Source organism: Lynx rufus, unplaced genomic scaffold (genome assembly GCF_022079265.1).
Source record: "Lynx rufus isolate CCGP_SWC_20201006 ecotype Redwood Valley unplaced genomic scaffold, mLynRuf1.p SCAF_24, whole genome shotgun sequence".
In the NCBI taxonomy this organism is placed as follows: domain Eukaryota; kingdom Metazoa; phylum Chordata; class Mammalia; order Carnivora; family Felidae; genus Lynx; species Lynx rufus.
This window is the reverse complement of record NW_025814839.1, coordinates 2,391,912-2,416,836: the sequence shown is the minus strand read 5'-3', so window position 1 is coordinate 2,416,836 and position 24,925 is coordinate 2,391,912. Positions and strand designations below refer to the sequence as shown.

The 24,925-nt window shown below is 44.2% G+C and overlaps 2 long non-coding RNA genes and 1 other non-coding gene across 3 annotated transcripts; 2 read left to right on the top strand and 1 right to left on the bottom strand.

Annotated features, from left to right (window-relative positions):
- The first annotated feature begins 122 nt into the window (after positions 1 to 122).
- LOC124518148 (uncharacterized) lies at positions 123 to 7,855 on the top strand. The gene is made up of 3 exons (XR_006963631.1): positions 123 to 226; positions 5,493 to 5,623; positions 7,821 to 7,855. It is a non-coding gene; the product is annotated as an uncharacterized LOC124518148 (long non-coding RNA).
- A 29-nt stretch (positions 7,856 to 7,884) lies between these two features.
- LOC124518437 (uncharacterized) lies at positions 7,885 to 9,345 on the top strand. The gene is made up of 3 exons (XR_006963667.1): positions 7,885 to 7,906; positions 8,974 to 9,038; positions 9,254 to 9,345. It is a non-coding gene; the product is annotated as an uncharacterized LOC124518437 (long non-coding RNA).
- Positions 9,346 to 11,713: 2,368 nt separating this feature from the next.
- LOC124518556 (U6 spliceosomal RNA) lies at positions 11,714 to 11,825 on the bottom strand. The gene has a single exon (XR_006963686.1). It is a non-coding gene; the product is annotated as a U6 spliceosomal RNA (small nuclear RNA).
- Positions 11,826 to 24,925: the final 13,100 nt, after the last annotated feature.

The following is a 24,925-nucleotide window of genomic DNA, read 5'->3' as shown; positions in this document are numbered from 1 at the left end:
GACCAGAGCCTTTTCAGACCCGAGCTGACCGGAAGACGTTGCATTTCATTCATTCATCCTGCCCGCGTCTGTGGAGTCCTTTACTAGGCGACGAGCCCTGGAACACAAGTTGGACAGTTTTTAAAGGTCCCTGCGCTCGCCAAGAGAAGGAAATAGATGCTCAGGAGTGAAATACCGAGAGAATCGGATCTGGCGCCTCCTAACGCAGCTGGCAAGCAGGCGAAGGGTAAGCCCTCATTGGCCGATTATAAGAGAAAAGTCGGTGGAAAGCTCTGGGATGGGGCGTGGGGAACTTGGGGAGCCCCTCGATTAATCCTGTAGGGATTCTTGGCAGAGATACTGGCACTCTCCTGCTTTCTGTCAATATACCTGGTTGGCCATGGCCACCCCCAAAACTGTAATCCTAAATGTGCTGTCCTGTAATTCCATTATGAACAGTAATAGTCAGTTAGACTTTGATGATGAGAAAAGCTGGCCCTAAACATTTCTCTAGCCCAACTAGGCCTGATCTTTGGGGTAACCACATAGCACCAGGGCTACAATAAAGGAACATTACAGATGCTCATAGCAGGCTTTGCCAAAAAAAAAAAAAAAAAAAAAAACTTCCCATATTTTTTATTTCTGCCATTAGCCCCTGTAGGATAGTTGGAGCAAGTAATTTTGAAAAACTGAGGCTCAGAGAAATTATCAATCTGAATGATTTCCTCTGCCCCCATATGGTCCCCAGTCAACACTCCATTCAGACAGGTGTGGAGAGGAAGTGGCTTCCCCATCAGAGATCGGATGTGAACTATCAGCCCTGGATTGGTCACGCTAAGAGATAGTTTCTTACCTTAAAGTTTCCTGTCCTAGCTTTCTATATTCTTTTCTACCCACCCCCAAAAACTGCTCTTTGAAGTTTGTTTTAATCCCAGTCCACTAGATGGCAAATATCAAAATTTGTTTCCAGACTGAAATCACCTCACCTTAAAGTTTCCTGTCCTAGCTTTCTATATTCTTTTCTACCCACCCCCAAAAACTGCTCTTTGAAGTTTGTTTTAATCCCAGTCCACTAGATGGCAAATATCAAAATTTGTTTCCAGACTGAAATCGCCCAGGTTAGCTCAGTGTGAGTGAGAAGGGGTTAGCCTTCAGCCCCTGTCAAGAACCAGGAACCAATTAATCTGCTTCTCTTTCACACAAGACCCCTTGAAGGGTAATAGTCTGGTTATTCCTCACATTACAAAGAAAAACTGAGTCTCAGAAAGGCAAAACCACTCACCCAAGCTCACAAGCTTGTAAATGTAGTTGGCGGGGCTCAAACCAGAGCCTGGTTCTGCCATCTGATGGTTTTTTGGATATTGACCACCTTCCTTGCTCCCACATAATGAAATGAACATGTTCAAAGGAGGGTGTCTGGGTTGGAGGGTCAAGAAAAGGAAGTTAAGTGCAATAAGGTAAAAGCGAAATAGAATGCTTGATCCTGATTCTCCTTTCCTCCCATAGACCCTTCTCTCTCTCCCCATGTGGCCTCATGGTGTCCCCAAAGTCTGGTGTCAGGAAAAGATCCGATGGCAGGCACCTCACTGCAAAAACAGTTAAGTCCATATATCACCCCAAAGGGGAGGTCCTCGCCTGTCAGAATGGAAAGGGGTTGAGTAGTCACCTAATTTAATCCCTTCCCTTTACAAACCATAAGGAAACTACAGACCCGAAAGAAGAATGGGCCAGCCTGGGTTTGTTCCCCTTGGACTCCCCCAGAAAGCCTACCCTACCGCCTGGTCCTAAGTGGTCACTCAATAAATGTTGGGTCCTTGATGGATCACCTTCCCCAGCATATTTGCATTTTCCCTTTATCAGTAATTGGCAGATGAAAGGCTTTGTCCTCCCCTTGAAAGAATTCCAGGCATTTGCTCAAAGTGGGGGAGGAGGTTATTTTGGGCCAAAGGGGGAAGGGCCAAGACCCTTGAGCTCCTGGTGTTGGCTAATTGTCCCAGAGGTGCCGGAGGTAGGTGAGAGAGGGAAGGGAAGATTAAGGTGCTTCTCCAAGAGAAGTACTTTTTCTTGCAGGAAAAAAAGAGCAGGCCAGTTTTATTTGAAACTTAGTAATAATGACTTCCCGGACCCTCCTTCTCATTCTTACAAAAGGCCCAGTCAAATCCTGGCTGTGTTGGCCTCATTCATTCATTTCTTCATTCATCAAAGGTTGATTGAGCAGCTCTGTGCTTCAAGACAGAGGGGATACAGAAGAACCAGCTCTGATTGTAGACATACTCCAGGCTGCACAGGGAGTGGACAGACAGCTCCAAAGGGAGTTAGGAATCCCCAGAATTTAGATTTTCAAACTGTTAGAAACTGAAGCTGTTTTCACACTCATACATGATTTTATAAGAACTCCTGATTTTTGAATGCTTACTATGTCTTTAAGCAAAGGTACTCACAGTTGCTATTTCTTTGAATCCTCATCTAAACCCTAATGAGGGAGAGTCTAGAATTTGCCACCTTTATGGTTACTTGCCCAAATTTTACAGTTGTAAAATAACAGACAAGATTTGCATCCAGGGCTTATAGGAATCCGGAGCTCACAGCCTTTACCATTTACTATACCTCTCTGCAGGGCTGTCCCTTAGGACATGGTCATGGAAATATTCTATGTCTGCGCTGTCCAATACAGCAGCCTCTAGCCGCATGTGGCTACTGAGCACTTGAAATGTAGGTAGTGAGATTGAGGAAGTGAATGTTAAATTATTTTTTAATTTTAATTAAAATATAAATAGCTGTATGTATGTAGCTGTGTCTACCATTATTGGACTGTGCAATCTTAGTGTTTTCCAGAATTTGTCTTAACTCACCTACCAAGCTGCCTCACAGTCTGATTTGGCACTGGGTCTCCATAATCAACCTTCTGGAAATATTTGTGGAATGAACGAAGGGACCCTGAGAAAATGAACTATTGGAATGATGAGGTGGGGGAAGAGGACAAGGGATGTCTGCAAAGGTTTCCTAGAAGGGGCCATCTGGTACATTGTGAATGTTTGGAGTGTTAGCCCTTCAACCAGTCACTCTGCGTGCCTGCCTGGGGATGCCAGTTGGGTAGAAGATTGTCCCACCTGCCCAGATCTGACAAATAAACTTCTCAAGGACAGATAATTGGTGATGGGGCAGGAAGCCTTAGAAATGGGTAACCACTTCCTGATATGTATCATGCTGATAGACAGGAACACAAAGATGCAATCCATTGTAACCCTGTTTGCAACAGAAAAGGAGTGAATATGGAGCGCCTGGGTGGCTCAGTTGGTTAAGCTTCCGACTTCAGCTTAGGTCATGATCTCACAGCTCCTGAGTTCGAGCCCCACGTTGGGCTCTGTGCTGGCAGCTCAGAGCCTGGAGCCTGCTTGGGATTCTGAGTGTGTGTCTCTCTCTGCCCCTCCCCCACTGCACTCTCACTCGTGCGTTCTCTCTCTCTCAAAAATAAACATTAAAATTTTTTAAAAAGAAAAAGACTGAATATGATCTAAGGGAGCTGATTAAATAATCCTTGGACCATTTTTCTGTGCAATGAAATGTTATCAAAACATTAAGAAGAACAAAGTAGTTCTACATATACTGATGTGGGAGGATTTCATGACATCCTAAACATGAAACAATGAGATGTGGAATACCAAATTGTGCTGATCAAATTGTGCTGACCACTATGTCAACCAAAGGGAACAAATCTATATCTACATTTATTCTTTCGTATGTACAGGATTTTCTTTGGAAATAAATATAATCAAAAAATGGGGGAAAGAACCTGGAAAAGAGAAGAAAATGTATTCTTTGGTACAGCGTTTCATTTTTACCACATGTATGCATTAGAGTTGCCTGATTTGAGATCTTACAGATTCAATTTCACTTTCTGTGTTGTAGTATCCATAATACCTACTCAGGCAGGACTTTCATTTTATTTTTTTTTTTTTAAGTTTATTTATTTATTTTGAGGGAAAAGGAGAGAGAAAATCCCAAGCAGGTTCCACACTGTCAGGGCAGAGCCCGACATGGGGCTCAGTCCCACAAACCATGAGATCATGACCCGAGCCGAAATCAAGAGTTGGACTGAGCCCCCCAGGTGCCCCAGGAGTTTCATTTTGTTCTTCTTTTAAGACAATAAAGTTCTAAATCTGGCAAATATAAGCCAAATAAATATTGTTTAGGCATATATACATAAGCAGTAAGGCATAAATAAAAGCAAATGAGTGATTAACACAAAATGCAGGAAGAGACTCAACTCTGAACAGGGAGAAGTGCTGGTGATTTCCTGTTTCTTAATATGGATGGTAAACACCTGAGTGTATTCTTTAAGATTTTACAAATATGATTGTACTTATGAAATATTCCACAATCTAAAAATTGTTTGGGGGCACCTGGGTGGCTCATTCAGTTAAGCATCTGACTTCAGCTCAGGTCAGGATCTTGCAGATCGTGGGTTCGAGCCCCACGTTGGGCTCTGTGCTGACAGCTCAGAGCCTGGAGCCTGCTTCAGATTCTGTGTCTCCCCCTCTCTCCACCCCTCACCCACTCACGCTCTGTTTCTTTCTCTTTCTGTCAAAAATAAACATTCAAAAAAATTTTTTTAATAACAACTGTTTTAAAATTGCTTCAAGTCTAAGGGTACCTGGCTGGCTCTGGGGGGTGGAGCATGTGACTCTTGATCTCAGGGTTATGAATTCGAGCCCCATGTTGGGTGTAGAGATTACTTAAAAATAAAATAATTTTTTTAAATGGCTTTAAGTCTTTCTCCCCCATCCCCACCCATCTACCCAGTTTCTCCTGTCCATACTCCCATCCCCTGAAAACTTGTTAGCATGTCTCTTGGGTATCCTAGCAGAAATAGTTTATGCATTTACACACTTCTATATACTTTTTCTGTTGTTATTATTATTATTATTATTATTATTATTATGTCACATAAATATTACCCATTGTCCTCTTTCCTTTTGCATTTAATATGATCTGGAGATCTTTCCATATATTGTCTGGAGAACTGCATCATTCTAAAATATTAGCTAAGGATGAAGTAAATCTGAATGTCGTGATTTAGAAACAGTTCAAGATTGGTTAAGAAATAAAAAAGTCAGGATATCATATATGCTATGATCCCTTTTAAGTTAAAAAAGAAGAAGAAAGAGCTTGAATGGAGCAACAAGCCATTACGTTTGATCGCTTCCAAGGGGGGAGAAAACTTTGAAGGAGTGATATAGGGACTATCTCATATATTATTTGCCCTTGTAAATTTATCAAACATTTTAAACAAAAAGGCATAGAAGATAAATATACCAAATATAACAAGGACTTGTGTATCCACCTCCTACTTTGCCAAATCCTGGATTTTGTCATATTTTGTATTGCTTTCGCAATTTAAAAAATACTTGGGGAACAGCATACTGTACTTTTTCTGTTCAAGTGAGTGGAGTTCCCAAAGACCTTTTCTCTTTTTTCTTTTTTCTTCCCCACCCCTCCCCCCCCCCAACCAGTCCCGTGTAGATTGAAGTATCAGGGCAGCTTACATACAGCCTGAGCGTCTGGCTTCGGGCATTTGGGGAAGACTTTGCGAGAGTTCTACATCTCCCTGAGCGAGGATCTGAAGGAAACTTGGAAATAACAGGTGAGTTAATTAAGGGGTTAACTCCAGGAGGCGAGTCCTAAAAGTTCAAAGATACTTTCAAAACTTGCATCTTTGGATTGATGGACAAGTGTATTAACCAATGGAAATCAAACTCCAAGCATTACTTCATCATGCTAAATTGTCGTTGGTTGCCAATCCCTGAGGGCCTGACAGCCCGGCTGGCAGTTAACCCTTTCAGGGACGATCTTGCCCTTAACATCAATTTTATTTTGAAAGATGAAGTAGGGATGGGTGAAAAGCCTAGAAAGATTCCCTAGAACTTCAAGTGTCCGTTTTGGATCTCAGCCCAGCAGGTAGAGTTTCGCCCCACAAAGGAACACCCTGGGACAAATTTCCTGGAGAAAAGTTTTGAACTTTTAAAATTGGGAATCAGCTGACCTTGCTTAGTGGGAGGAGAGGGGAAGGGAGAAGTCTGATTCACTTTTTGTGCTGTCAGAACAGCGACCAGTGTTGGAGCCAATTCCATTAATCTTGCAGAGCAATCAGTCACTGAGAGGATTGAATTGCATTTCCTGCCCCAAAGATGTAGAGACCGATGACCTTTGCAGCAGCCCTCAGACCCCCCAGTTCACAGCTGGAGAGAGGATGTGTCAGCATTTACTTTCAGGTCTCACCCTGCCCTTTGTTCAAAACTCAAACTCTTTGTGCTCAGGCTGCTGCAGGGGTTTTTGTAGTTGTTGATTTTGCCAGTTTTTTTTTTTTTTTTTTAACCTCCCACGTCTTGGAACTTCTGAGAATCAAACTCTCTATTTAGCAGAAGATAATATCTGGAGGTGCCCCCAGAGAGGGAACCAGAATAGACACAGGGGAATTTTAAGAGAGGCCATTGGGCCTTTTGGCTTTCATTACTGCCCCTTCCTGGGCTCCCTGAATGCTGCAGGCTGAACTGGATGGAGCCAGAAGCCCTGCAAGAGGACTAAAAAGCCTCATGTGGACACGGGTCTGTTACAGAAAAAACCTTTTACACGCATTACCTCGGATAAAAAGGAACTGCTAGAACAAGAGCATTTACGTAAAGGAACATTCTAAATTCCCAAATCCAGTGAGCTCTATGACTTCACACAAGGTGCCCAAACTGAGCCTCAGTTATCCCATCTGTAAAATGGGGGTCATAATATCAAACGTATAAGAGCTACAGGAGGATTGAATGAACCAGTGTTCTGTAACAGGGTGGTGGTCATGGTGTGTGTCTTCATTAAAATGAAGTCGACCTTCTCTCCCCAACAAGCCTTCAAAGTCTGATCGCACTCAACTGTTTTGGGTTCTTTGAATAGAGCTGCTTTCTCTCCTCCAGACCTTTGCATTTGCTGATCTGTGCACCAGGAGTTGTCTCTCCTGCCAGCCGTCCTCTCCATAGCTCTTACTTATCCTCTTGGAACCAGCTTTGATATCTTCTCTTTCCTGTCCCCCTCATAATACTTACCACATTTTCTTAGTGTTGCCTATGCTGTCAGCACACTGGGAACCCTGGGGCTGTAGGGCCCCTGTCTGCCTCATGCATGGACGTATCTCCTGCCTAGCACAGTGCCAACACCTACTCTGAAAGTACATATCTAAGCGTACCTGGGCTGGCTCAGTCAGTAGAGCATGCAACCCTTGGTCTTGGGGTGGTGAGTTCAAGCCCTATGTTGGGTGTGGAGCCTACTTAAAAAAAAGAAAAAAAAAGTACCCGTCTAATGGAAGTCCAGCACCCCTACTGTGCCTCCCTTAGTCCCCAAATTTCTCACCCTTCCAGAAATCTAGGAGTAACAGTACTGAGATTTTTCTCTTGTCCTGGTTAGCCATATTACAACATCCTTTGCAAATGGAGTCAGTGGCTTTTTAACTCGCCTTGAAATGCACTTCATTAATTCACCAATTACTTATTGAGTGCCTCCTAGATTCCTACACAGAGCAGCCTTTGTAGGAAAGCCTGCTCTTCACCCTATAGCACCTATTCATGGCACAGAGCGGGCCTTTCACCCTGGGAGGCCAGGATGCTCTGAAATGGAATGGGCAGTTGGCTCTTACCCCAACCCAAAGAGAGGGATCTCTGAGACCACCCCTTGCAAATTGAGAGCAGGTAAGTTTGCCCAGCTTACCCTAGCACAAAGCTCTTTCCATTCAGAATACTTGTCATAATTATAATAAAATACTCATGTGTGAACAGTCTATTGTCTGGCTCTCTCTTTTAAAGGAAATGTCCCGGGGCCCCTGGATGGCTCAGTCGGTTAAGCTTCCAACTTTGGCTCAGGTCATGATCTATGATCTCAAAGTTCGTTGGTGAGTTCAAGCCCGCATGGGGCTGGCTTTGTGCTGACAGCTCAGAGCCTGGAGCCTGCTTTGTATTCTGTGTCTCCTTTCTCTGCCCCTCCCCTGCTCATGCTCTTGTCTCTCTCTCTCTATCTCTCTCTCTCTCTCTCTCTCTCTCTCTCTCTCTCTCTCTCTCAAAAATAATAAATGTTAAGATAGGTAGGTAGATACATAGATAGACAGACACATAGATAGAAGACTCTGAGGAGACTGACCTTGGTCTTAGTTCACTACTTATCCTCAGTCCCTAGGGCTTGGTTCATAAAATCTCTATTTTCAGCTTCACTAAATCTTAAACTGTACCTCTTTGAAGATGCAAAGTTCTAAGAGGTTCTCTGAAAGTGCAACAGACAAGGTGGTGTGCCTGGGGAGGTGGTACCCCTTTCTAGCTCCAAAGCCCAGGCTCTCCTCCACTCCATCCCAGACTGCCTGGCCATCTCATGAGATCTCCTGGGCAGAAATTGAGTCGCAGGGCCAAGGGGTGAGGGGAGGGGAGACAGGGGGCAGGGAACCAGCTGTCATCGCAGGCAGCTGAGGCCTGCGAACCCCCTGGTCTGAGAGGCCCCTGGAGTTGCTGATGCTGGGTGGGGAGAGGGGAAGCCGCTCTTTGCATGTGAGCATGGCTTCCCCAGGGCGATGCAGGGGTTTTATCACTGGTCACTAGCCACTTGGTCTCCCGGCTTGATGGCCTGGAGTCTGGAGACCCTGGGCGGAAGGGAGAGTGGCACAGAGCCTGCTGTGGGGGCAGGGCTGGGGCTGGTAGTGCCTCTGGGTCAACAGCAGCCCCAGAATGACCTAGCGGGCCTTAGACCTCTGCTCCTGATCTCTGGAATCCATTCATCTGCCTGAGCCTTGACTTCAGCCCCTGCGTCCGCATCTCCCACAGGGGATCATGCTTAATGTCTGCCCTGGGCGTGGCAAGGACGCTTCAGCAGAGTTCTGTGAGTCCTCCACTCACCTGGGTCAACTTACCCACCTCCGATTATAAACTCTTAGAAGAAAGTTTGATGCTCCTTTTCTTTACACCACAATCCTAGGCACTCAATAGAGGCACAGCAAAGAGTAGAATCCTCAGTCCTTCAAAGGCCCGACTTCTTAGCCTGTAAGTTGTGTGCCTGTGGGTAAGTGACTTCACCCCTCTTAATCTCATTATCATTTCTACAATGGGAAAATAATAGATGTTTGGGAGAATGAAATGAAACCACAGAAACCCCAGTCATCACACGACCTAGTTCCCTTTTCTGCTTTCATTTTCTCTAGCACTGATCACCATCTATCAGATCTTTTATTTATTTGTTGTTTTTCTCCTCCCACTAGGATGTCAACTCCACAAAGCAGCAATTTTAATCTTTTCTGTCCACCTCTGTACCCCCACACCTGTCAAATAGAACTGAACCCATGAGATTCTCAATAAATATTTGTTGAATAAATGAATGGATGGATGCAAAGTGATTAGCACTTGGTAAGTGCCCCATAATGATCGCTAGTTTACCATTGTGATCGAGCACTCAGTCTCTGGAATCTAACTGAAAGCGGAATAATTGAGGCAGGAGAAATTTAGCATCACGATAGGATGTTGGCACTCAAGCTGAGAAATCCTGTGTGCATCACTTACTAGCTGTGTAATCTGGTACAAGTGACTTTGCTTTCCTAAGTAAGGCTCAGTTTTCTCATCTGTAAAATGGAGGTAATAATAGCACCTCCCTGGTAGGATGTGAAGATAGGATAAGATGGTAATGTAAAGCATTTAGTAGAGTGTCTGGTATATAGTAAGTGCTCAATAAACAGTGATCATCATTATTCATTATAGTAATACTCAGATGAGAGGTGATGTCTAAGTCAATTAAACCATTGCTAAGCACTCAAATATGTCAGGGTCTAGCAGGCTTAATTAATGTTTATTGACCTCGATCTGTGAGCTCCTCAAGGAAAGAGATTGTGTTTACATTGTCATGATCTTGGCCTACAGTAGATATATGAAGACATGCTGGAAAAATTACATTCTGGACTCAAATATCAGTGAGAACATGGAAGAGCTACTAGAATAATAAGAATACCAACGTCCTACTATGCACCAGGCACAATGTTGGTTGCTGGAGATAAGGCAATGAGCTCAAACAAACATTGTGGCTATGACTTTCAGGCTAGTGAAACTTAGCAGAGTTGAGAGACTTTGTTCCAATAATTGCACAGACAGATGGAACATTGCAACTAAGTGTATCATGACAAGGAGGTATAGGAGGCTCTGACATATAGAATGTGGGCATGGAGAGGATGGGGTTGACCTGGTCTTGGGTTGAGGAGGAAGTCAAGGAGCTTCTCTCAGCATAGAGCTGAGCCCCGTGGAAAGAAGAGGTCTTGGCTAGGCTGAGGGTAGGGGAAGTGTTCTCAGCAGAAAAAATAGCAGAGGTAGAGGCCTTATGATGGGGGAGTCCATGTACTAAAGGAACTGAAAGAAAGCCTGGATGATCCCAATGTAGTGAGCCGATGGCAAGGGACAGGGGTGAAATAAACTGGAAATAGAAGTCGGCACTTTGGAAATTAATTGGGCAATGTGTGGTAAAGCTGAAAGAGTGTACAACCTATGATCCAGCAATTCCAACTCTAGGAACATTCTAGAGAAACAGCCACGAGTGCACTGGGAAGCATGAACAAGGAAGTTAGCCCTAGCCGCATTGTATGCAGTCTCAAAAAAACAGTGAAACAACCCAAATGTTCATCAACAGGAGAATGGACAAATTGCAGAATGTTTTCCTTGGGTTCCTCAGAAAGCAGTCTGCACCAAAAGTTAGTGTAGTACTCCTTTATCGGAGAATGCAGTCCTGAGGAAGCAAGAGAGAGGAAAAGGGGCAGTGAGACAGGGAAAGAGGGTGAGTCAGTATGAGGGTACCAAGAAGTGGCCATATTTACCACAGCATCTTGGACAGTTCTGGGGGTCGGAAGAAGGGAAGAGAATTATCTGCTGGCTCCTGGTCCAACGTTTGCCTCATGGGGTGTAAACCACCCCCTACGTGGAGATTACCCATGTGTAAGCCCCTCGGACGCCCCTTAGTGCTGCACATGTCTGCCACAAGGAGAAGCCCAAGATGGAATCTAGTTGGCCAGAGCCCACACAGAATCGGTCACCGTGTAAGGGTCAGGATGGAACAGGTCACCAAGGGAGATTGTCTGAGAAGGCAGGCTGAGAAGAGCTGAGGAGGCCTGTGACGTATGTGATGTAATACCAAATAGTATACAGCAGTGAAAGAGACGTATAGCTGCGTACGTGCACATGAAGACTAGCAAAACAATGTTGAGTTGAAAGGCAAGTTGCAGAAGAAGGTACAAGGTGAAGTTTATTTATATAAAGTTCAAAAAGAAGCCAGTGTAGACAACATGTATAAAAAAGCAGTGGAATAATAACAGATAAATCCAAAATTGAGGCTACTAGTTGCTTCTGGGGAGTTAGGAGGAAATTGTTATGAGGCCATGGAGAATTCCAGAGAAAATGCTGGTGATGTTGGGGGTTTTGTTGTTGCTACTGTGTTTTTGTTGTTGTCATTTTTTTTTTTTAATGTTTATTTATTTTTGAGAGAGAGAGAGAGAAAGAGAGAGAGGCAGAGCACGAGCCGGGGAGAGGCAGAGAGAGAGGGGGACACAGAATCTGAAGTAGGATCCAGGCTCTGAGCTGTCAGCACAGAGCCCAACATGGGGGTTTGAACCCATGAACTGTGAGATCATCACCTGAGCCGAAGTTGGACACTTAACTGACTGAGCCACCTCTCTGTTGTTGTTATTTTCAATATGGAACACTTCACACGTTTACATGTGTCATCATTATGCACGAACCATGCTAATCTTCTCTGAATTGTCCCAATTTTAGTATATACCCTGATGAAGTGAGGAGGGTTTTTTAATTGCAGCAAATACCACACAGGGTTTATCATTTAAATCTTTAATTAAGAAAAAAAATTTTTTTTTAAGTAGGCTTCACACCCAGGTTGGAGCTCAATGCAGGGCTTGAACTCAAGACCCTGAAATTAAGACTTGAGCTGAGATCAAGGGTCGGATGCTTAACCAACTGAGCCACCTCTGCATCTCTAAGTCATTTTTTTAAAGATTATATTTTTATTTTTATTTATTTTTAATTTTTTAAATGTTTACAGCCCTCTTAGCACAACGGGCAGCATGTCAATCTCATAATTTTTTTAAAACACTTATTTATTTTTGAGAGAGAGAGTGTGCGCGCATGTGCACATGAGCGCGGGGATGGCAGAGAGAGGGAGTCACAGAATCCAAAGCAGGCTCAACACTGTCAGTGCAGAGCCCCACATGGGGCTCGAACTCACAAACCATGAAATCATGACCTGAGCCTCAGTCGGCTGCTCAATCGACTGAGCCACCAAGGCACCCAAAAGATTATATTTTTAAGTAATCTCTACACCCACCGTGGGGCTCAAACCCACAACCCCGAGATCAAGAGTCGCCTGCTCCACCCACCGAGCCAGCCAGGCACCCCTTCATTTAACTAATTTTTAAGGGTACAGTTCAGTGGCATTAAGTATATTCACATTCACGTTGTGCAACCATCACTACCATCCAACTCTAGAATCTTTCCTTTATCCCACTCTTGGATAGCTTGGGCTACTCTAACAAAATGCATCCACAGGGTGGCTTAAACAACAGTCATTTCTTTGTTACAGCTCTGGAGGCTGGGAAGTTCAAGGTCAAGTTGCCAGCAGATTTGGTGTCCAATGGGGGCCATCTTCCTCACAGATGGTCTCCTCACTGTAACCTCACATGAGGGAAGGGGGCACTCTACAGTTTCTTTTATAAGGGCATTAATCCCAATCATAAGGGTGAAAGCCCACTTCTTGGTTTGTAGCCAGCCGCTTTTTCCCTGTGTGCTCACATGCCTTTTCTTGGAGCGTGTGTGGAGAGAGATTTCTCTCTCTTCCTCTTATAAGGGCACTAATCCCATCAAGAGGGCCCCTCTCTCCTGACCTCTAAAATGTAAACGTAATCATCTCCCAAATGTTCCACCTCCAAACACCATTACGCTGGGGGTCCGGGTTTCAACATATGAGTTTTAGGAATATCAGCCTATAACAATCCCAAACAGAAACTCTACACCTACTGAATAACTAACTCCCCAAAATTCCCTCTCCAGGCAGCGCCTGGCATCCACTATTCTATTTTCTGTCTCCATGAATTTGTCTACTCTAGGGACTTCCTATAAGAGGAATAATACCATATTTGTCCTTTAGTATCTGGTCTGTTTCATTTCGCGTAATGTCTTCAGTGTTCATTCATATTGTAGCGTGTGTTAGAATTTCCTCCTTTTTGGGGGCACCTGGCTGGCTCAGTCATTAAGCATCCAACTCTTGACTTCAGCTCAAGTCATGATCTCATGGTTCGTGGGATTGAGCCCCAAGTCAGACTCTGCGCTGACAGCATGGAGCCTGCTTGGGATTCTCTCTCTCTGCCCCTCCTCTGCTCGTTCTCTCTAAATAAATAAATAACCATAAAAAAAAAAAAAAGAATTTCCTTCCTTTTTAAGGCTACATAATAATCCATAGTATGTATATAGCACATTTTGTTTTCCCATTCATCTGCTGATTGACATTTGAGTTGTTTCTACCTTTTGGCTATTGTGAATAATGCTGCTATAAAAGTGGTGAATTTTTGTTTCTTAAGTTGATCATGATAATAATATATAATTTTTTTTTAATTTTTGAAATGTTTTTATTTATTTTTGAGACAGAGAGAAACAGAGCATGAGCGGGGGAGGGGCAGAGAGAGAGGGAGACACAGAATCTGAAGCAGGCTCCAGGCTCTGAGCTGTCAGCACAGAGCCTGACGCGGGGCTCGAACTCACAGACTGTGAGATCATGACCTGAGCTGAAGTCGGACGCCTAACCAACTGAGCCACCCAGGCGCCCCAAATATATAATTATTTTTAAGCCACATGTATGTTTATTTCCTATTTTTAAAGTTTAGAACTGCATAATATGATTCTTTATTACTAAACTGGTCCACAGTGGCACTGTCTTCATTATTTTGCATGACAGTAAGTACCTCCAAAAAGTAATTTAATGACTCGGTTTTACTATGACAAACTCAGTATTTGCCATTTCTTATCAAAATAATTGGTATATTATTAAAGTTATCTTTGTAAATGTTCTAAACAACCTGATCATTAAATAGAAGACCCCAGTAAAAGGTAACAAATAAATGAGTTAATTTTTTTATTAATTAAAAATAAAAGGGAGCACCTGGCTGGCTCAGTCAGTGGAGCACGCAACTCTTGATCTCGGGGTCATGAGATTGAGCCCCATGTTGGGGGTAGAGATAACTTAAAGGAAAGGGGGTGGTTCAGTCAGTTGAGCATCAGACTCCAGCTCAGGTTATGACCTCACGGTTCATGAGTTTAAGCCCCGTTTCGGGCTCGCCGCTCTCAGCACGGAACCCACTTCAGATCCTCTGTCCCCCTCTCTCTCTGTCCCTCCCCCTGCTTGCACACACTCTCTCTTTCTCTCTCAAAATAAATAAAGAAAGAAAGAAACGTTTAAAAATAAATAAATAAAATGAAATAGTTAAAATGGTAATTTTATGTTGTATGTATTTTACCACAATTAAAAAAGAAGGGAAAGAAGGAAGGAAGGAAAGTGTCAGATCAGGCAAAACCTGATGACTGCAGTGAATATTTGAGTCTCAACAATTTCTTTTTATTTTTTTAATGTTTATTTATTTATTTTGAGAGACAGCACACACCCAGAGGGAAGAGGAGAGAGAGAGAGAGAGAGAGAGAGAGAGAGAGAGAGAGAGAGAGAGAGAATCAAGCAGGCTCCACGCTGTCAGCACAGATGCCTACTTGAGGCTTAAACTCACGAACCATGAGATCATGACCTGAGCCAAAATCAAGAGTGGGAAGCTTAACCAACTGAGCCACCCAGGTGCCCCAAGTCTTTAACAATTTCTGTGCATTGCCTCAGTTTTTACAAGAATAGTCAAGGGGTTGCACCAAAGTAGGAGGACTTAATCCCTCATTTATTGCTGGAAGAATCAAGCCAAACGGAGGTTGGGCAGCCTGTCAGAGGCTCCCGGCTCCCGGCCAGCAGCACCAGGGTGAGGACCCAGCTATTGCCCTCTTGCCTGGTGTATGAATGAACAACTGTCCATAGGGGAAGCAGCAGTAACCAGATAACAGGCACTGACTGAGCGTGTGCTACAGGCCAGGTCCTTCCTGGGTGCCCAGGGGATGGATATGCAAGTGAATGAGAGGAGAGTCTATCTGACCTTCAAAGAGCTGGTTCCCAGGTAAGAAGATAAGACTCAGAAAGGTACCTGCCAGTACAAGTTGATAAGGGGCCCCTCTGCAGTCTGAACACACCCACATTACTGCCTTATCTTTGTATGTTAGAGTTATTTATTTACAGGCCATTTTAGCAGGAAGACTGGGGGCTCCTTGAGGACATTCATTGATTCAGGTATTTACTGAATAGTACTGTGTACCTAGGCACTGATTTGAGACAGCTGGTATACAATAAATGTTTGATAAATGTACATTGCCTAGCATTCAGTAGGCATTCAATAAATGCTCTTTGAATTGAATAAACAATGCATGAATAAATAATTTGCACAAGGCCCGGCATACAGCAGGTATTCAGTAAATGTTGAATTGCATGAAGGAAGGAATAGCACACTGGAAGTACTCATTAAATGTCGCACCCTCCTGCCTGTCTGACCTACCTCTGTCCTGAGCCCGAATCCTGGACATGGAAGCCCAAAGACCATATTGGATGTGTTGATCATCATCCATCCATTCATCCATTTAACAAGCATTTATCAAGGATCTACTGTTTGCCAGTCCCTGGGGATATAGCAGTGAACAAGCAAGTGTTTTTCTCTCATTTGCTCACATTCTGATGGAGGAGAAAGACAGTAAATAAGTTAATAATTTAAAAAAAAAAAAGTAACAGTAAGTAAACCCCGGTGACATTAAGTAAACCCAAGTGATGTGAAGGACTGCAGGGAGGTGAGAGGAGTGGGTGAGAGAGATTAATCAGGGAAAGACCTCTCTGAGAAGCGGACGTTGGAGAAGTCTGAAAAGGAAGAAACAGCCAGCCAGCCATATGAAGATCTGGGGAAAGAGCGTTTAGGCAGACGGAACAGCATATGCAGAGGCTTTGAGGCAAGAACGGAGTCGGACTGTGGAAAGAACAGTGAGAAGCAAGTAGGTTCTTATGCAACTGAGCCAAGGGGAGGGCGGGACAGATAGGAATGGGTTAGATCACAGAAGGCATTCCCATTAACGGTAAGGAGCTTGGGTTTTATTCTAACTCAGATGCAAAGCCATTGGAGGGCTTTAAGCACTGTGGGGTAGCCTGAACAATGAACCTCCAAAGATGTCCACATTCTTATTCCTTGAACCTGTGAGTATATTACTGCATATGGCAGAAGGGGCTTTGCAGATCTGACCAAGTCCAGGATCTGGAGATGGGGAGATTATCCCAGATTATCCAGATTGACTGAATGTAAACACAAGGGTCCTTATCAGAGATAGAAAGGAGGGTCAAAAAGAACCGGAGATGTGGCAACAGAAGAGATTGGATAAATGTGCTTTGAAGAAGGAGGAAGGAGCCACAAGCCAAGGAATATGGGCTTCCACTAGATGCTGGAAAAAGCAGAGAAATGCATTTCTCAGAGCTTCCAGAAGGAACCAGCCCTGCCAGCACCTTAATCTTAGCCTCTCATAATTCATTTTGGACTTCTGGCCTCCAGAACTGTAAGAGAATAAATTGGTATGATTTTAAGCCACTAAATTTGTGGTAACTTCTTGCAGCAGCAACAGGAAACTAATCAACCAAGGGCGCCTGGCTGGCTTCGAAGGTGGAGCATGTGACTCTTGACCCTAAGGTCGTGAATTTGAGTCCCACATTGGGTGTAGAGATTACTCAAAATAAAATTTTGAGTAATAATAAAAAAGAGGGCACCTGGGTGGCTCAGTCAGTTAAGAATCCAACTTTGGCTCAGGTCACGATCTCATGTTTCGTGGGTTCAAGCCCCGCATCAGCTCTGCGCTGACAGTGTGGAGCTTGCTTGGGATTCTCTCTCTTTCTCCCTCTCTCTCTGCCCTTCCCCCATTCATGCTTTCTATTGCTCTCAAAATAAGTAAATAATAATAATGAAGGGCACCTGGGTGGCTCCGTCGGTTGAGCACCCGACTCCTGGTTTCGGCTCAGGTCGTGATCTCACAGTTCGTGAGTTCCAGCCCCACACTGGGCTCTATGCTGACAGTGCAGAGCCTGCTTGGGATTCTATCTCCCTCTCTCTCTCTCTCTCTCTGCCCCTCCCCTGCTCGGTTTCTATCCCTCTCTCTCAAAAATAAATAAATAAACATTAAAATAATAAAGCTAATCAACTGGACAAGGAACAGGATCAGACTTGTTTTAGAAAGATTTTTGTTTGCTGTTACAGAATGGCTTTAGGAGGATTAAAAGTAGAAGCAGAGACACCAGGGAGGTTACTGCAAACTTCTGAGCGAGCAATGGTGGTGGTCTGGATAAAATGGGAGAGATGATGCCGGATGGGAGAGCTCAGATACAGTCAACTGGGTTTTCTGATGGATTGGATGTTGTAGGGGAAGGGCTCGGTGAAGGAAAGCAAGAACTCATCGCCACCACCACCCCCAACGTCCCCACCCTCCCCGGGGCCTCACGGAACCACATCACACTTGACAGGCTATTCCTGGGATGCTGGGCATTTTTGCATGATTAGGCTGGAACACTTCTCTGGGAAATACATGCCTTCAGCCTGAAAGGTTTTTACAAGCCAGGGCAGAGGATTAAAGGCAGTCAGGCTGAGGAGAAATCCCAGGGTCAGAAGACAGCTGAGCATGGAGACTTTTACTCTAAACCTTAACATTTTCATTTTTCACTCCCTGAACCCAGGGTGTCACGTTAAATACATGTTTGGCAACATCGGCTGTTCTATTTTTCTTCTTAATTATACAAAGAGAGAGACTGGAGGTGGCTCAGCCCCAGGCTGGGGGAAGCCAGGAGGCTTTGGCACCAGTGGGAGGCAGAGACACCAGCTAAAAGTCAAGAGGATTTGAAATCCTTTTGAAGGAGCATGGAGACCAAACTCCCAATTCCCCTGAACTCAGTGCGGTCAGCCCTGACTCAGGGTTTCTAAAAGGAGACTGACAGAGTCACCAGCTTAGAATGGAGAGGGGACAGATGGGCACGTGTCTGAGATAAAAATATCACCAGCACCAAGACCGTTCCTGTGCCGTGAATTTATACCCAGGGCTCTGTCCTCCTCCCTCCTTCCATCCTCTGAGCAGAAAATGGCTAACTAGATCGTTCTTCACATTTATAGAGTACTTCCTACTGTGTGCCAGGAACTGGGTTAAACTGTTAACTCGTGTTATCTTACTGTACGCACTCAACTATTCTATGCGGAGAGACTACCATACTACTGTTATCCCCATTTTCTAGAAAGGGAATCCGGCTCATGGAGTTGAAACGTGACCCCCGCTCCCTTATGCTGAGCCTGGGCCTATCTGCCTTCAACTCCATGCTTTGCCCTCACTCTGCTTTGCTCTGTAGCACAGGCAGGCCAACACCAGCAAGCTGCCAGATCGGCTGGCTTCCGCCAGATTGGCCAGTGGGAGGCAGTGATAGGAACCAGGTGGGTGGGAGGAAGGGAGAAGCCAGGATGGTTCTCCCTTTCTATCTGCCTCAGGCAGTTATCTCCAGCAGCAGCCACATTTCCTGTGTCTCCACCTCCCACCAGGCAGGCCTTCTGTGGGTCCAGCTACTACCTGGTGACTCCAGTCCCTCCTGCATCCCAGAAACCCCAGCTCCTCCCCCAGTGGCTTCAACCCCAGAGGTGATCAAGGCCCTCCTACTGTTGCTAATCTGCGCTTGCTTCCCCCTCCCCTGTCTGTCTTCTTCCGTAGCTCTCCCACTGCCTACAAAGCCATTCCCCTCCTCTGGTGTCTGGTTTTTCCCATTGGATTCTCACTGATATTCTGCCTTTAGTAGATACTCACAGATTACCCAATTCATTAGATTTGGAATGAGACAATCCCCTTTCATCGAGAACAGCACATCCCACAAGAGGGAAAATAGTAACCACAGTTTACTGAGCATTGTGCTAATTGCCAGACAAATGTTCTTTCGTGGAACACTCATAACAAACCTTTCTGCCAAGACCCACTGCTATTCCCATTTGACAGATGGGACTTAGGGAGGTTGGGTTGCTTGCCCAAAGTGACACAGTTACAAACTGACAAAGCTGGGATTCAAATCCAGGTGTACCTAGCTCCGAAGTCTGTATCTTTTTCTAATCTCTGTTGACATCTTGAATACACTTGCAGCCCTCTGATGAGCTCAACTCCCCTGGCTCACTGGAAGACCCCACCTCAGCTCACTCTGGGGTACTTATATTCGGTTCCTAGACAGCTGCAGCAAAGTACCACAGCCAAGATGAGTGAGAACAACAGAAATGTATTGTCTCACAGCTCTGATGGCCAGAAATTGGAAATCGAGGTGTATTTCTGAAGTCTCTATAGAAAGATCTGGTCCAGGCCTCTCTGCTAGCTTCTGGTAGCATCAGGCATTCCTTGACTTGTGGATGGCCATCGTCTCCCTGAGTCTCTTCAAATCATCTTCCCTCTGGGTACGTCTGTGTGTGTTCTAATTTCCCCATTTTATAAGGACACTACTCATATAGGATTAGGACCTACCCTAATGACTTCATTTCACTTGATTACCTCTATAAAGATTCTATCTCCAAATAAGATCATGTTCTGTGGCACTAGGAGTTAGGATTACAAGGTATCCTTTTGCAAGGACACAATTCAGCCCATACAGTCCTCCCTGATCTCCGGTGCTGAGTCTCTAGAGTGTGGCCTAGTTGGTCCTGTTTTGCCAGGGAAGATGTTAGATCATCCAGGACGATGTTTAATTCTCTGACACCCTGCCCCTTGAAGAGATGCATTGAGTCCCAAATCATGTATGCATTGACAACATTTATCCCATTTTACTCCAAAATATAGAGAGAGATGTAAAGCACCTTGTGTGGCCACACCAATTTTGAAAAAGGAGAACAAAGTTGGAAGGCTTAATTTAGTTGACTTCAAGACTTATTTTTTTTTAACGTTTACTTACTTATTTAGAGAGGGGGAGAGACGGGGGGGGGGGAGGAGGAGGGAGACAGAGAGAGGGAGACAGAGAATCCCAAGCAGGTTCCACACCATCAGCACAGAGCCTGACATGGGGCTCAGACTCACAAACCGTGAGGTCATCACCTGAGCTGCAATCAATGGTCAGATGCTTAACCAGCTAAGCCACCCAGGTGCCCCGACTTCAAGACTTATTTTTTTTAAATGTTTATTTATTTATTGAAAGAGAGAGAGAATGAGCTGGAGAGGGGCAGAGAGAGAATCCTAAGCAGGCTCCAGGCTGTCAGCACAGAGCCTGGCACAGGGCTCAATCCCTATTGAGATCATGACCTGAGCTGAAGTCAAGAGTCAGACACTTAACTGACTGAGCCACTCAGGTACCCCAAGACTTACTTTAAAGCTAGACTAATCGGGGCACCTGGGTGGCTCAGTCAGTTAAGCGTCCGACTTTGGCTCAGGTCATAATCTCGCAGCCGTGACTTTGAGCCCCCCATCGGGCTCTGTGCTGACAACTCAGAGCCTGGAGCCTGTTTCAGATTCTGTGTCTCCCTCTCTCTCTGACCCTCCCCCGTTCATGCTCTGTCTCTCTCTGTCCCAAAAATAAATAAATGTTAAAAAAAAACAACAACATTCATACCAACATTGCCTATAATTACAAAAAACAAAAAAACAAAAAACAAAACTGGAAACAACTCAAATGTCTTTTAAAAATAAATAAATAAAGCTAGACTAATGAAGACAGGATATACTGGCAAAAGGATAGACAAAGTGAGCAATGAAATAGAGGTGGGGGCGCCAGAAACAGACCCTCACATATGCAGGGACTTGGTTTTTGACAAAACCGTCCTCACATTTTAACAGAGAAACCTTACTTCACTCAAAAATCAGTTTGAAGGTGACCTGGCTGGCTCAGTCAGTGGAGCATATGACTCGATCTCACGGTTGTGAGTTCAAGCCCCACGTGGGTATAGAGATTACTTACAATTAAAAGTTAAAAAAAAAAAAATCAGTTTGAGATGGATCATATGCCTAAACATACAACAATATCTCTAGATCTTTTTTTTTTTTAATCCATGTTTTAAAGTTTTAAAACAGGTGAATATCTTCATGACCTTGGGGTTGGCAATGGTTTCTTAGCCAGGACAGAAAAAACACTACCCATAAAAGGCATAGGCCCATAAAAGCCATGGACCCAGCAATGGCTCCTGACCAGGGGGGAAGAGTGAGCCCCACAAGCCCAGGAAGTGGAGACCAGGGAGGAAGAGCAGGGACTCCCCAACATGCTCTCTGAGCTCCAGGCCCAGAGAATGATTTGGAGATCAACAGTGAAGTCCACAAATCCTAATTCTGAATTTTACAACCTCTCCCCTGACAGTTACCTAACTTTGTTTCCAGCTTTCTTTACCCACTTCTTCCATTCTGAAAGACTTCTGGATCATTCACTAAAGCTGCCTTCCAGATGTCTTGTGGAGTTGGCATCAGGGCCAGGCAGCAGAGGGATTTCACACATTCTGTGTGGCACACAGTGGGAGTCACAGGGAGGCCTATACCAATTCCATACAAGGAAAACTTGTGAACTGTTAAAAATAACCATTACGGAAATGCATGGCTTCTGGAAGGAGTGAGCTTCCTATTACCAGAGGTATACAAGCCCTGTTCTGTAGAGGCATGAGTTCAAGAAATGGTGGTTGTTTTTATGATTATTAATTTAGGGTGTTTTTTAAACATTTATTTATTTTTAGTAATCTGTATACCCAACACAAGGCTCAAACTCATGACACCTAGATGACTCTTGAGTCATAGGTTCTTCAGACTGAGCCAGTTAGGCACTCCTAATTTAGGGGTTTTAAACCTCAGAGCAGAGGGGGAGGCATAGATGGGAGAAGGAAGTAAACAGAAGCAAGGGATCAGATTACGATGGGCTCCGACAAAGTACTCTCTCTCTCTCTCTCTCTTTCTTTCTTTCTTTATTTATTTAAATGTTTTACTTATTTCTGAGAAAGAGAGCAAGAGCAGGGGAGGGGCAGAGAGAGAGGGGACAGAGGATCCAAAACGGGCTCCTCCCTGACAGCAGTGAGCCTGATGCAGGCCTTGAACCCACAAACAGTGAGATCATGACCTGAGCCAAAGTCGGAAGCTCAACTGAATGAGCCACCCCAGGCGCCCCAAAGTACTCTCTTTTTAAAAGTGGAAAATTCTTTGAGCTTTTATTGAACAGGAAGTGGCAAGAAGGTTCCTCTTCAGCTGGGCATCAAATATACCTCTCCTATTAATCTGCCTGAGAGAGGTGACTAGGTGTCCACACTCAGGGTCCATGAATAGATATTTCTAATACCTCCATTTTTGCTAAGAGGACTGGGGGCTCAGAGAGGTTAAGTAATTTGCCCAAGGTCACATTGCAACTGAGTAGACAAGGGAACAGCCAACCCCAACCATTGTAAAAGACTGAAAGTACTTAAAAACTAAAGCCCATCTAGTTCAGTGGTTCTCAAACTTTGCCCTAAGAACAAGCTAAAACTAAACTGCTTGGGTGGTTTTTAGTAACTTACACGTTAACAAAACACCTCTGGAGATGCAGGCAGGTGTGAGTTTGATGGTGGTGAAGCCCCAGATCCTAGAGTCCCACTCTAAGGTTTAATGTCCTGTAGTACTTACTATACTCATTAGTTTTCTGATTTTTCCATCTGGAAAATGGTGATATTAATAGCATGAGTTGTAAAAAACTCTTGAGTTGAATACAATATATTCAATATAATAAAATAATAAACAATGAAATCATTTCACGTATTTAATATAACCTATAATATGGGGGGCCCTGGCTGATTCAGTCTGTGGAGCATGCAACTCTTGATCTTGGGTTGTGGGTTTAGGCCCCATGTTGAGTATAGAGATTACTTAAAAATAAAATTTTAAGGGGCGCCTGGCTGGCTCAGTCAGTGGAGCATATGACTCTTAATCTCAGGGTCATGAGTTCAATCCCCATGATGGCCATGGAACCTACTTAAAACAATATTTAGGAGCACCTGGGTGGCTCAGTTGGTTAAGCATTGGACTCTTGATTTCGGCTCAGGTCATGATCCCAGGGTCATGGGATGGAGCCCCACATTGGGTTCCACGCTGAGCATGGAGCCTGCTTGAGATTCTCTATCTCTCCCTCTGTCCCTCTCCCCTGCTCTCAATCTCTTTCTCTCAAATTAAAAATAAGAAATATTAAAAAAAAATAAAATAGGGGTGCCTATGTGACTCCACCAGTTAAGCACTGGATTTTGGCTCAGGTCAGTATTTCGCAGTCTGTGTATTTGATCCCCGTGTCAGGCTCTGTGCTGACAGCCTATAGCCTGCTTCGGATTCTGTGATTCCCTCTCTCTCTGCCCCTCCACAGCTCATGTTCTATCTCTCTCTCTCTCAAAAATAAATAAACATTAAAAAAAAAAAGAAAATTAAATTTAAAAAGTAAATAAATTTTTAAAGAATCTTAAAAAATAAAATAAAAAACTTAAATATATAACATATATAACAATTTTAATAAAATATATCAATTATATGTAATATATATTAAATCATACGTGTTATATTTTTATATTATGTACTTATTTACAATATATAAATTACTTAATAATAAAGGGTTTAAAATAGCACTTGTCATTAGTAAGCACTACTTAAGCATTAGCTTTTTTTCACTCCATCTTACCAGGAGCTTGCTACCCGATCTCCAAGGGCAGCTTGGGCCATCTTTGGTCAGCCCTAGGCTGTGCCCACAGCCACAGCGGCAGGGTACAGCAACGTTTTCAGTTGGAGCTCTATAGGCTCACGCACAGAGTTGACTGAAAAAATTCTATTTGGATTTTTTTTGGATATAAACTCCCAAAGGCTGAGAGCACACGTCCTTGGCCACTAGGGGGAGCTACGCGTGGAGTTTGGAAGCACCGCCGGGCTGGGCAGCTTGGGTTTCAAACAGGATTCTCTCTCTAATGGTTAGTCTGGGATGGAGTTGGTGCATCTCAGGTCCCGGCTGGTGGGGAAAAGTTACTAACCACAGGCCCTTCAGGGCTATAGGACCTAGGGCCGGAAGCAGGGATTGCCCAGATGTCTCCCCTCCAAGTCTGGATAATATTTTTATTTTTTCTGCTCTGTGCATGTGGTAGGATTCAAACTGCAGAGAATTAGAAGGAGGGGGGGAGGGGCATGATGGAGAAGTTGGAGGAAGGAAACGTGGCCTCATCCCAACTCCAAAGCCCCCTGCTAAACTGCCACTCCCAGATCCCATTGTTCCTTCTAAATCAGCAAATCTCTCCTTCCAGCTTCCAGCCTCTTCCCCTTTCAGACGTGGCCTCCCTCAGGCCCCACCAGCTTCCAAATGTTGTGTGTACCCAATGCTGTCTGAGCAAGGATTCTTCAGACCCAAAACATCTTATTCATTAAACATGCTTCAAATAGGAGTTTCCTGTGCACCTAATCCCGTGAGAGTCCCTGGGGTGTTGACAAAGTGACTTAAACAGACACCAACTTTGCTCTCAGGGTGCTCATTGGCTGGGGTGGGGACAAGGACAAACAGGTCAATACATAAATAAACTAGGTGATTTCAGATACTGTAGTAATCAGAATTCCAAAAGAAATAAAGTAGGGTGAGATGATGGAATATGAGATAGGGGCTACTTTAGACAGGAAAGGTCTGTCTTGGGAGGTGGCATTTGAACACAGATGGTAAGGAGAAGGAGTAACAAGTACAAAAGCCATCAAAGAAACAAGCCCGGTGAGGTGAGATTTCAAATTCCAACTTGCCTAGTCTTCAAGAAAACGCCCAGAAAGGCCTCTGA